This window comes from Penaeus chinensis, chromosome 32 (assembly GCF_019202785.1).
Source record: "Penaeus chinensis breed Huanghai No. 1 chromosome 32, ASM1920278v2, whole genome shotgun sequence".
NCBI classification, from domain to species: domain Eukaryota; kingdom Metazoa; phylum Arthropoda; class Malacostraca; order Decapoda; family Penaeidae; genus Penaeus; species Penaeus chinensis.
Genome location: NC_061850.1, coordinates 28,380,948 through 28,390,947, shown reverse-complemented (window position 1 = coordinate 28,390,947; position 10,000 = coordinate 28,380,948). Strand labels below are relative to the sequence as shown.

The 10,000-nt window shown below is 41.9% G+C and overlaps 1 protein-coding gene across 5 annotated transcripts in view; it reads left to right on the top strand.

The window, feature by feature from the left end:
- Positions 1 to 10,000, top strand: part of LOC125042532 — a 140,581-nt gene that overhangs the window by 33,513 nt on the left and 97,068 nt on the right. The window lies entirely within an intron of this gene.

The window sequence follows — 10,000 nt, the reverse complement described above, 5'->3', positions numbered from 1 at the left end:
CCAATTCGTACAGCCACGGAGCGAATCATCCCCACACCCACTCCCCCACCATCACCCTCCCCCCCACCACCGCCCATCACCCCCACCCTCCCTCCATCACCCTCCCCCCCAGCTATCACCACCACCGCCACCATCACCCTCCCCCCTCCATCACCCCCATCCACTCACCATCACCCTCCTCCCCCACTCCCACCCTCCCACCATCACCCCCCACCCCCACCCTCACCATTATCATCATATTCCAGGCAGGATATAACCATTACTTCCAACCTTTACAAACAAGTCACGAAGAGAAGCTGTAAAAACCGTTTTGAATTGTGCGTCGGGTGGCCTTGCGTGCCTCGGGGTTGGGCGATCAAAGACACTGGGGTTTCGAGATAGCTAGACTACATTAGAATAGCCTGTTTTGGGATGTTGGATTGGGGGGCGGGAGGGGAGGGGGGGAGGGGGGTTAAGGGTCTGGACGATACAGTAGGAGTGTCAGTGTTATTTCGGTTGGATGGTGTGTGATTTCAAAGGTTGGTGTGGTCTCTCTCTCTCTCTCTCTCTCTCTCTCTCTCTCTCTCTCTCTCTCTCTCTCTCTCTCTCTCTCTCTGTCTCTCTCTGTCTCTCTCTGCCTCTCTCTCTCTCTCTTTCTCTCTCTCTCTCTCTCTCTCTCTCTCTCTCTCTCTCTCTCTCTCTCTCTCTCTCTCTCTCTCTCTCTCTCTCTCTTTCTATCTATCTATCTCTATCTGTGAGTATGTGTGTGTGTGTGTGTGTGTGTGTGTGTGTGTGTGTGTGTGTGTGTGTGTGTGTGTGTGTGTGTGTGTGTGTCAGAGTCTGTATGTCTGTCTGTATGTCTGAGTTTCTGTCTGTCTGTCTGTCTCTATGTCTGTATGCCTGTCTGTCGGTCTGTATGTATGCACATATTCCTTCCTACCCCAAAAGAGATACACATCGCCTCCCTTAAATAAAATCAGTTCATGGTCACTCAGAACTCATTCACACATTTCGCAACAGACGAATGGTCCAAGTTGTCTATGCAAGTCCAGGGAAAACGGAGAGGAAAAAAAAAAACAAAAAAAAAACCGGTCTTGTTTCCTGAGCGATGCGTCTCTTGGGGGGTGGGGGGTGATGGGGGTGGGGGGTGGGGGGGTGGGGGAGGGAGTTCCGTAACCGATAGTTTGGTTGAGTGTTGGCTTTTGTTGTTGTTTGGTATGGTTTGTTTTTTTTGTTGTTATTATTATTGGTTTTATTATTATTAAGATTATCATTATCATCATTATCAGTTATCACCCTTATATTACCACTACGGAAACCAGTACCACCACCACCAACGTCACCACCATCATCATCATCATCGCCAGCTTCACAACCATCATCACCATCACCACCACCATCATCACCACCACCATCACCACCACCACCATCACCATCACCACCATCACCACCATCACCATCACCACCATCACCACCACCACCATCACCATCACCACCATCACCACCACCACCACCATCACCACCACCACCACCACCATCACCACCACCACCATCACCACCATCACCACCACCTCCACCACAGAACTTCTAAAAACTCAACCTGAAGAACAGATACGTATTTCCCGTCATCACTATCCACTGAAGACTTAGAACAGGTTTTCTTGTTCTTCATTATCAGAGAACAAATGATACCAACCACACTCATGTAAGAGATTAAGGATAATTTCCTTAATTAGATTAGATTTAGGCTTATATAATTAGCTAATCCCTTTACTAGACCGAGGAAGATTATGGAATAAACGCGAAAAGATATGAATGCATTATCCTTAATAGGTATTTTATTTAATACTCTTGTTAGTAATTAATTGTTTATTCCAATCGCCTGAACAAGAGAAAAATATTGGTGGTCGATAATTAGTTAAGAAGTAGATTAATGAAAGACTTTAAAGTAGACTTCTGTTATTTTTTTTTATTATTATTATTATTTTTGTTATTGTTGCTCTCTTGTTTTTGTTATTGTTTAGTTTTTGTTTTGTGTTATTGTTTTTGTTTCATTTTATGTTGTTTTTTTGTCTTTGTTTTATGTTGATGTTGGTATTGGTTTGTTATTATTCTCTTGTTTTTGTTTTGTTTGTTTTTGCTTTACATAATTGTGTTAATGCTGTTCATTTGTTCTCGATCTTGTTTTATTGCCGTCCATGTGTTTTTATTTTTGTGTTCTTGTTTTTTTGTGTGTTTTTGTTCTTTTGGTTTTTAACTTTCATGTTATTGTTGTTTTGTCATTACATGTAAAAATTATCATCTATTACTACAAACACATCACAGTGTACAAAAGGCGTATATAATATACATAAGATACATATTGAAGTAATTACACCAAGAACTCGTATTTTAAGAGATGGCGAGTTAAATATACTGAAGTGTCTGCTTTACGTCACATTATATACAGTAATTTCAAGTGCAAATTATACAAAGAAAACGTATTATTTTACAGTAGTTGAGTATAAGCAAAGAATATATACACGGTAGTATGTTTAATAATGCTTTCATTCTGTTAACGTATAATTTCATATCTGTTGATTTTAGGAGAAAAATGTAACATTAAACGTATGATTTAAATTTGGATGATCTCAAAGGAAAATAACGGTATATACGTATAATTTCACATTTGGTAAACTTAATAATACACATACGCACACACCATATCTGACGAATCTCCCCCTATATATATATATATATATATATATATATATATATGATAATAATAATAATGATAAATAATAGTAATACATGATAATAATAATAATAATAGTAATAATAATGATGATGATGATGATGATAATAATAATAACGATAAAGATAATAATAAAAACAAAATATAATCTCGTATCCCACGCATTGCAAGCCGATCTTCATACTTCGCCATACATTAAAGTTCCTGACGATCCCAAGCCAGGAAAACAAGGACCATCTCTTGCATCTTGAACAGCGAGGGAGATTTAATTGCAAGATAATGATGATGAGTACACAGGGGGGAGGGGGGGGGAGGGGGCCAGGGAGTGTGTGGGAAGCCCTTGAAAGGCAGACGCACGAGTGTTTGCAGTACTGGTGCGGAAGTACATGTGGCTTTGTGTGAGTTGGTTCCTGGTCTGTGTGGGTTTTTGGTCTGAGGGTGAGGTTAGTGGGGGGGAGGGGGGGGAGGGAGGGGTGTTATTGTTTTTGTTTATGTGGGGGTGTTGTTGTTTTTGTTTATGTGGGGGTGTTATTGTTTTTGTTTTTGTTTATTTTTTTCTGTTTGTTTTTTGTTTTGTGTTAAATTTTATTTTTCTGTTTTTGTTATTTTTTTCTATGCTATTGTTTTTGTTTGTGTTATTGCTTTTTTATTATTGTTTTTTTTGTGTGTGTTGTTTGGGTTTATGTTTGTGCTATTGTGTTTTGTCTATTCGTGTTATTGATTTAAGTTTTGTGTGTTAATGTTTTTGTTTTTGTGTTATTGTTCTTTTGTTGTCATTCCGTGTGTTATTGTTGTTCCTTTTGTTTCTGTTTTGTTTTTTTTCTCCCTTCCTTTATTTTCTGTATTTTATCTTGATTCTATTTTTCTGTTCTTTGTTTGTTTGTATGTTTGTTCTTTTGTTTTGGTCTTGTCTCCTGGTTCTTTGATTCTTGCTTTTTGCCTTTTTTCTTGGGGGGGGGGGGGGGTGGGCTTGTCATGAATTTTTAAAATTAATTATCGATTATTATGTTATTTCTTGTTTGCTGTTTATTTCTTTGTTTACGTTTCTTTTTTAATTTTGATGATTCCTGTTTCTTGGTCTTTTTATTTATTTTATTATCCTTATTTTTCTTCCTTTCCTTTTGATATTTCCTTTTTTACTGTACTTTTCTTTTCCTGTTTTAGTTATCTTCATCTACTGTTTTATTTTTATTTTTTTATTGTTCTTTACTTTTTGTACTATTGTATATAAATATCTATTTATCTTGATATCTTTTTGTTCTATCTATCTTTCTATTTATCTGTCTATTTATCCATTCATCATTAGTGCTATGCGTTTCTACCTCGAGATGTAACACCTTTAAAATAATTATATTGTTTGAATATTTTCAGAAAGAAAACATTAAATGGAAAATGACAGTAATAATAATAATAATAATAATAATAATAATAATAATAATAATAATAAAAGCGATAACAGAGTCATCAACAATAAACTATTTTTCTCGCTCCTTATTGCAACACGGAAAAGGCGACAAAATTAATGATGATAAAGATGTTGATGATGATATTGATGATGAATAAGGATGATGATGATAATGATAATAGTGTGGATGATGATAATGCCGATGATAATGATAATACAAATTTTGATGATGAAAATTATGATAATAAAGATTTTTATGATGAAAATATGATAATAAAGATTTTTATGATGAAAATGATGATAATGAAAATGTTGCTGATAATAATGATAATGATAGTGATGATGATATTGAAAATTACTAATGATAACAATTATTATGATCATACTAATAGAAGTAACAATAACAACAAAAATGAATAAACGAAGAAAAAATAACACCGCCGACAAACAAAAAACAAAACAAAAACCAAACGAAAACAGAACAAACACAGAACAAAACAAACACAGGTCGACGTCATCGCTAAAGAGCCAATTGGAGCACAAGCGGGAGATTTATGACGTCATGGTTGTTCCTATGACGTCAGCGGTGACGTACAAGGGGGAAAAAGGGGAGGGGGGGGGGTGAGAGTAAGAGTGGGTGGGGAGTATGGGAGAGTAGGGGGGGGGGGAGAAATAAGATTGGCAGTCGGGGGTGGGGAGTGAGGGTTAGAGTCGGGGGGGGGGGGGGGGTGAGAGTGAGAGTGTGAACGTGAGTAAGAGTTAGAGAGTGAAAATTTGAGTGAGAGCGAGAGTGGGAGTGTAAATGTGAAGGTGAGTGAGAGTGAGAGTGGGAGAGTGCAAATGTGAGTGTAGAGGAATGAGAATGGGAGCAGGAGGTGGGGAGGGGGAGAGGGGAGAGTGAGAGTGTGAGTAGAGAGTGGGAAAGGGTGTAGGAGAAGGAGTGGGAGGAGGGGGAGAGGGGAGGGGGGGAGTGCCATCCGTCAGAGCAGCAAAAGGCGTGATGGATGACAGGTGATTTGCGGGAGGTGGGATATGGCCTTGGGGGGGGGGGGGATGCTTCGACCTTGGAGGTGGGAGAGGAAAAGATGAGGAGGGGAAGAAGAAGATGAAGAAGAAGAAGAGGAGGAGGAGGAGAAGGAGGAGAGGATAAGGAAGAATGGGGAAGACTTGGTGGTGGATGAGGAGGAAAAGATGATGATGCTAATGCTAATGATGAAGAAGAAGAAGCAGCAGAAGCAGAAGATGAAGAAGAAGAAGCAGAAGTAGAAGAAGGAGAAAGAGAAGAAGAAAGAGAAGAAGAAGAGGAGGGAGAGTAAAAGGGGAAGGCATGGTGGTGGAGGAAGAAGAGGTGAAATGAAGAGGAAGAAGAAGGATACCTTACCTGCCTCCGTCTGTGTCTCTCTCCCTCTTTCTACCCCCATCCCTCTTCCTCTTCTTTTTGCGATCGTATTTGCACCAGAAGACGCGGCGAGATCGGGGGTGGGGGGGTGGGGGGGGAGTGAACGCCTCCATGTGAACGCCCGTCGTGTGTTTTGCGATCTCGAAGGACCTCGCGCGATTCGCCAATCCTTTCTGGAGAGTCGTTCAGTGTGACTCACTTTTCAGCGATTCGACGAAGAAGGATTCGATGAAACAGTGGTCGAAGGAAAAGCAACGGAAGAGAAATAAAAGAGAAGGGAGAAGGGGAGAAGAGAGAGAAAGGAATGAAGATAGAAGAGGGAGAATAGGATGAGAAAACGAGAAGAGAAAATAAGAAGACACGGAGACGAAAAGTGAATCTATGACTTTAGAAAAGGCAGAAAAGAAAATAAGACACCAAGAACCATGAACAAAATAAATAAAAATCAAGAGCGAGAGAGAGAGAGAGAGAGAGAGAGAGAGAGAGAGAGAGAGAGAGAGAGAGAGAGAGAGAGAGAGAGAGAGAGAGAGAGAAGAGAGAGAGAGAGAGAGAGAGAGAGAGAGAAAGAAAGAGAAAGAGAGAGAGAGAAGCAGGAAGCACAAGTGAAAGGAAAAGAAAATAAAAGTTGAAAAAAAACGAGAGAGAAAAGAGGAAGAAGGGACTTCGGAAGCGACAGAGCGTGTCCCCAAAACCGCCCATAGGTTCCGAGCCGCCTCACACACGACGAGAAACCAAGGTCCACACTCCTGCAGAACTTCAAGGGCGGCGTGGCGTGGGCAGGCGCAGCGTGGGCGGCGAGGCGGGATATTCGCCGGTGATCGCTTCCTCTCCGTGTGCAAGTTCGAGGTTATGGGCGTCCTCGGGGGTGTGCAGCGAAGTGTTCAAGGGATAAATATCTGTTCACACGTGAGATTGGGTGGAAGGGGATACGAGCGCACGCGTATGTTGTCGGTAACGGCGGCGTTTACGTATAAATTTAAGCCCTTTTTATAGCGTTTCTTATGTTGTTAACGGTAGCGTATTTGTATATAAATTTAGTCCTTTTATATGGCGTTTCTTAGGCGGTAGAGTGTTTATGTTTGTATGTTTATTCTCCTTTTTTTTTATCATTCGTGTTTACAATCTCTTTTGTATGTTTAACCACCGGATGAATTATAGTTTTTTTCTCTTTCTTTTTTCTTTTTTTTTTTTTTTTTAGAAATTTAGAAATATCCCGGGGATTTTCCTTGTCTCCCGATGTTATTGTACGAAGTTATCATTTCTTATATTTATGTTATGGAAATTGATTACTTGTTATTTAGTATTATTTAAAGTACTTCTTTATTACTTTTATAATCTATTTTTGTATTATTTACTTATAACTGCTTTTTGTACTGTTTAGAGTAATACATGATTAATCATTATTGTACTATTCAAAGTTATCATTCCTACACGTTTGTATTATTTAAAATTACTACTTCTTCCACCTTCCAAGGATATTACCACGAAATGCATCCGAATCTCGCACAAACAAACACAGCCGTTCCAAATTCCCCCTTTTTCACCTCGCGTATCCCCTGCACAGGCGGTCTCTTTTTAAAGGATCAAGGACGTGAATCACAGGTCCGTTAGGAGGATGTCAAGGGGGGGAAGGGAGGGGAAGGGGGGAAGGGGGAGGGAGGGGAAGGGGGGAGTGGGAGGGGGAGGGGGGAGGGGGGGGGAGGGGAAGGGGGATCTCGAAGATTAACCGCGATGCATTTGATCAAGATTGCCTTCTGGAGGTTTCGTGTTGTTAGAAGGAATGGGATTTTCAGGAAATAAATTTTTGAGATTGGTAGCGGTGGGTTGGTTTATTTCTAACAATGATCGGATGTTCAAATATGGATTTTAAAGGAATTATATACATATGAGTATATTATATATTTATATATGTGTGTGTGTGTGTGTGTGTGTGTGTGTGTGTGTGTGTGAAGTAACTATTTATAGGTGGCTTATAACCAATAATGACCGGTTGTTCAAAGTCTTGCGTGATATAAATATTACCTCTTTCCAAAAAATAAAAGATATAGACATTTTATGAAATCATGCTCGCTTAAAGAAATGTCAAATTTCGCGCCACTGCGACTAGAAATTCAAAGCCAAAAGATTAATAATTCCACTATAATTATTCTAAATTATACCTCTTCGTGACATTAATCATCAACACTCATCTATCTATCTATCCAGAACATTTGTATTATCTATTTTCCTCGGTGTTTTCGCTCAGACGCACGTGATGCTTCGAAAGGTTCAATTAAATGCTTCAAATTGCCGCGAGTCTTAACGAGGCATTGTTTGACTCGCGTCCGTTAGCGCCGTGAAGATAACCTTTACGAAAAGTTAACGATCATGAGGTTGATACCAACGATGATGACGATGATGATGATGGTGATGATGATGATGATGATGATGATGATGATGATGATGATGATGATGATGATATGATGGTGTTGATGATGATGATGGTGATGATGATGATGATGGTGATGATGATGATGATGATGATGATGGTGTGTGTGTGTGTGTGTGTTTTAGTGTGTAATACACACACACACACACACACACACATATATATACACACACACACATACATACATATATTAAATTAGGAAAAGAAAGGTCGTAATTATGAACACTTACGAACATCCGCGGACACAATAGCCGCACATTACGATAAATCGTGAATCAAACACATAGATGATTTATTGGCCATATTTTCGAATCGGACCCAACTTCTTTCTTTAAGCGAAGATAGATAAGAAATTCCTTTATTCTTTCACGTGACTAAACATGGTCATGATTCCATTCGAAATATCACTTTTACTTTTATATCCTTCGGGAACTTGACTGGGCGAAAAAATATATATATATTTTACCGTCGAAATGGCTTTTGTCTAAATAGAATTTCCTTGTTTCTCTCCCTCTCTTCCGCGATCTTGGTTTCTCTCTCTCTCTCTCTCTCTCTCTCTCTCTCTCTCTTTCTCCCTCCCTCTCTCTTCTCTCGACTCACTTCTCCCTCTCTTTTTCTCTCTTCTCTCTCTTTCTCTCTTTTCTCTCTTTTCTCTCTCTCACTTCTCTCTGCTCTCTTTCTATCTTCTCTCGCTCTTTCTTTCTTTTCTTCTCTCCCTCTTTTTCTCTCTCCCTCCTTCCCTCCCTCCCTCCCTCCTTCCTTCCTTCCTTCCTTCCCTCCCACCCACCCATCCACCCACCCATTCCCTCCTTCCCTCCCACCCACCCTCTCCCTCCGACCCTCCCACCGACCCTCTCCCTCCCTCCTTCCTTCCCTCCTTTTCTCTCAATTTGTGGTCACTTCCTCATCTACATTTTCCCTCCATCATTCCGATCGAGGGGAAAGTGACCATGGAACAAATCAACAACAGAAAGAAATGACAACAAATCCAGAAATAGTGAAGGGGGGGGGGGGCTTCACCCGATGGAAGGAGGAGGGGGGAAGGGGGGGAGGGTGTAGCAAGAGGAAAGTTTGGGGGTGGGGTGAAGGGGGAGAAGAAGGGGAATGGGGTTTCTAGTTAAAAGGAGGGGGGGGGGAGGGAGAAGATGAAAGGAGGGGGAGGTGGTTTAGAGAAAGAGGGGGGGGGGGTAGGGAGCTTAGACGAGGCGAAGGGAGAGGGAATTTAGAGAAAGGGGGAGGGGCTTAGAGAGGAAGATAGGAAGGAGAGTTTAGAAGAAGGGGAGCTTAATAAAAAGGGAGAAGGGGAGGAGCTTAGGAAAAAAGGGAGAAGGGGAGGAGCTTAAGAAAAAGGGAGAAGAGGGAGGGAAATTTGAAAAAAGGGGAAGGGGAAGAGTTTAGAAGAATAGAAAGAAGGAGGTAGGTTGGGGAGGGAAGGGGAAGGGATAGAAGGTAGGTTGAGGGAGGGAAGAGGGAGGGGTAGAAGGTAGGTTGGGGAGGGGGAGGGGGGGAAGAGGGAAGGGGAAGGGGAGGAAAAAGGTAGGCTGGGGGAGGGAAGGGGAAGAACGTAGGTTGGGGAGAAGAGGAAGAGGGAGGGGGGTAGAAGGTAGGTTGGGGGAGGGGAAGGGGAAGAGGAAGGTAGCTTGGGGGAGGGAAGAGGGAGGGGATAAAAGGTAGATTAGGGGAGGGAGAGGGGAGGAAGAGGGAAGGTTGGGGAGGGAAAAGGAAGGGGAGGAAGAAGGTAGGCTGGGGAAGGGAAGAGGGAGGGGGTAGAAGGTAGGTTGGGGAGGGAAGAGGGAGGGGGTAGAAGAAGGTAGGTTGGGGGAGGGGTAGGGAATGTTGGAGGAGAGAAGGAGGATCTCCAGCAGTCAAGGACAACTTGGGGAAACCGACGAGGATCTTGCTTCCCGCGAGGACAGTTTCTTGGAAGGAATTTCAGAGGATGTCTGGGGAGGAGGGGGAGGGAAGGGGAAGGGGGGAGGGAGAAGATGTCTGGGAAGGAGGGGGAGGGTAGGGGAAGGGGGGGGGAGGGGAGGTATGGGAAGGAGGGAGGGAGGG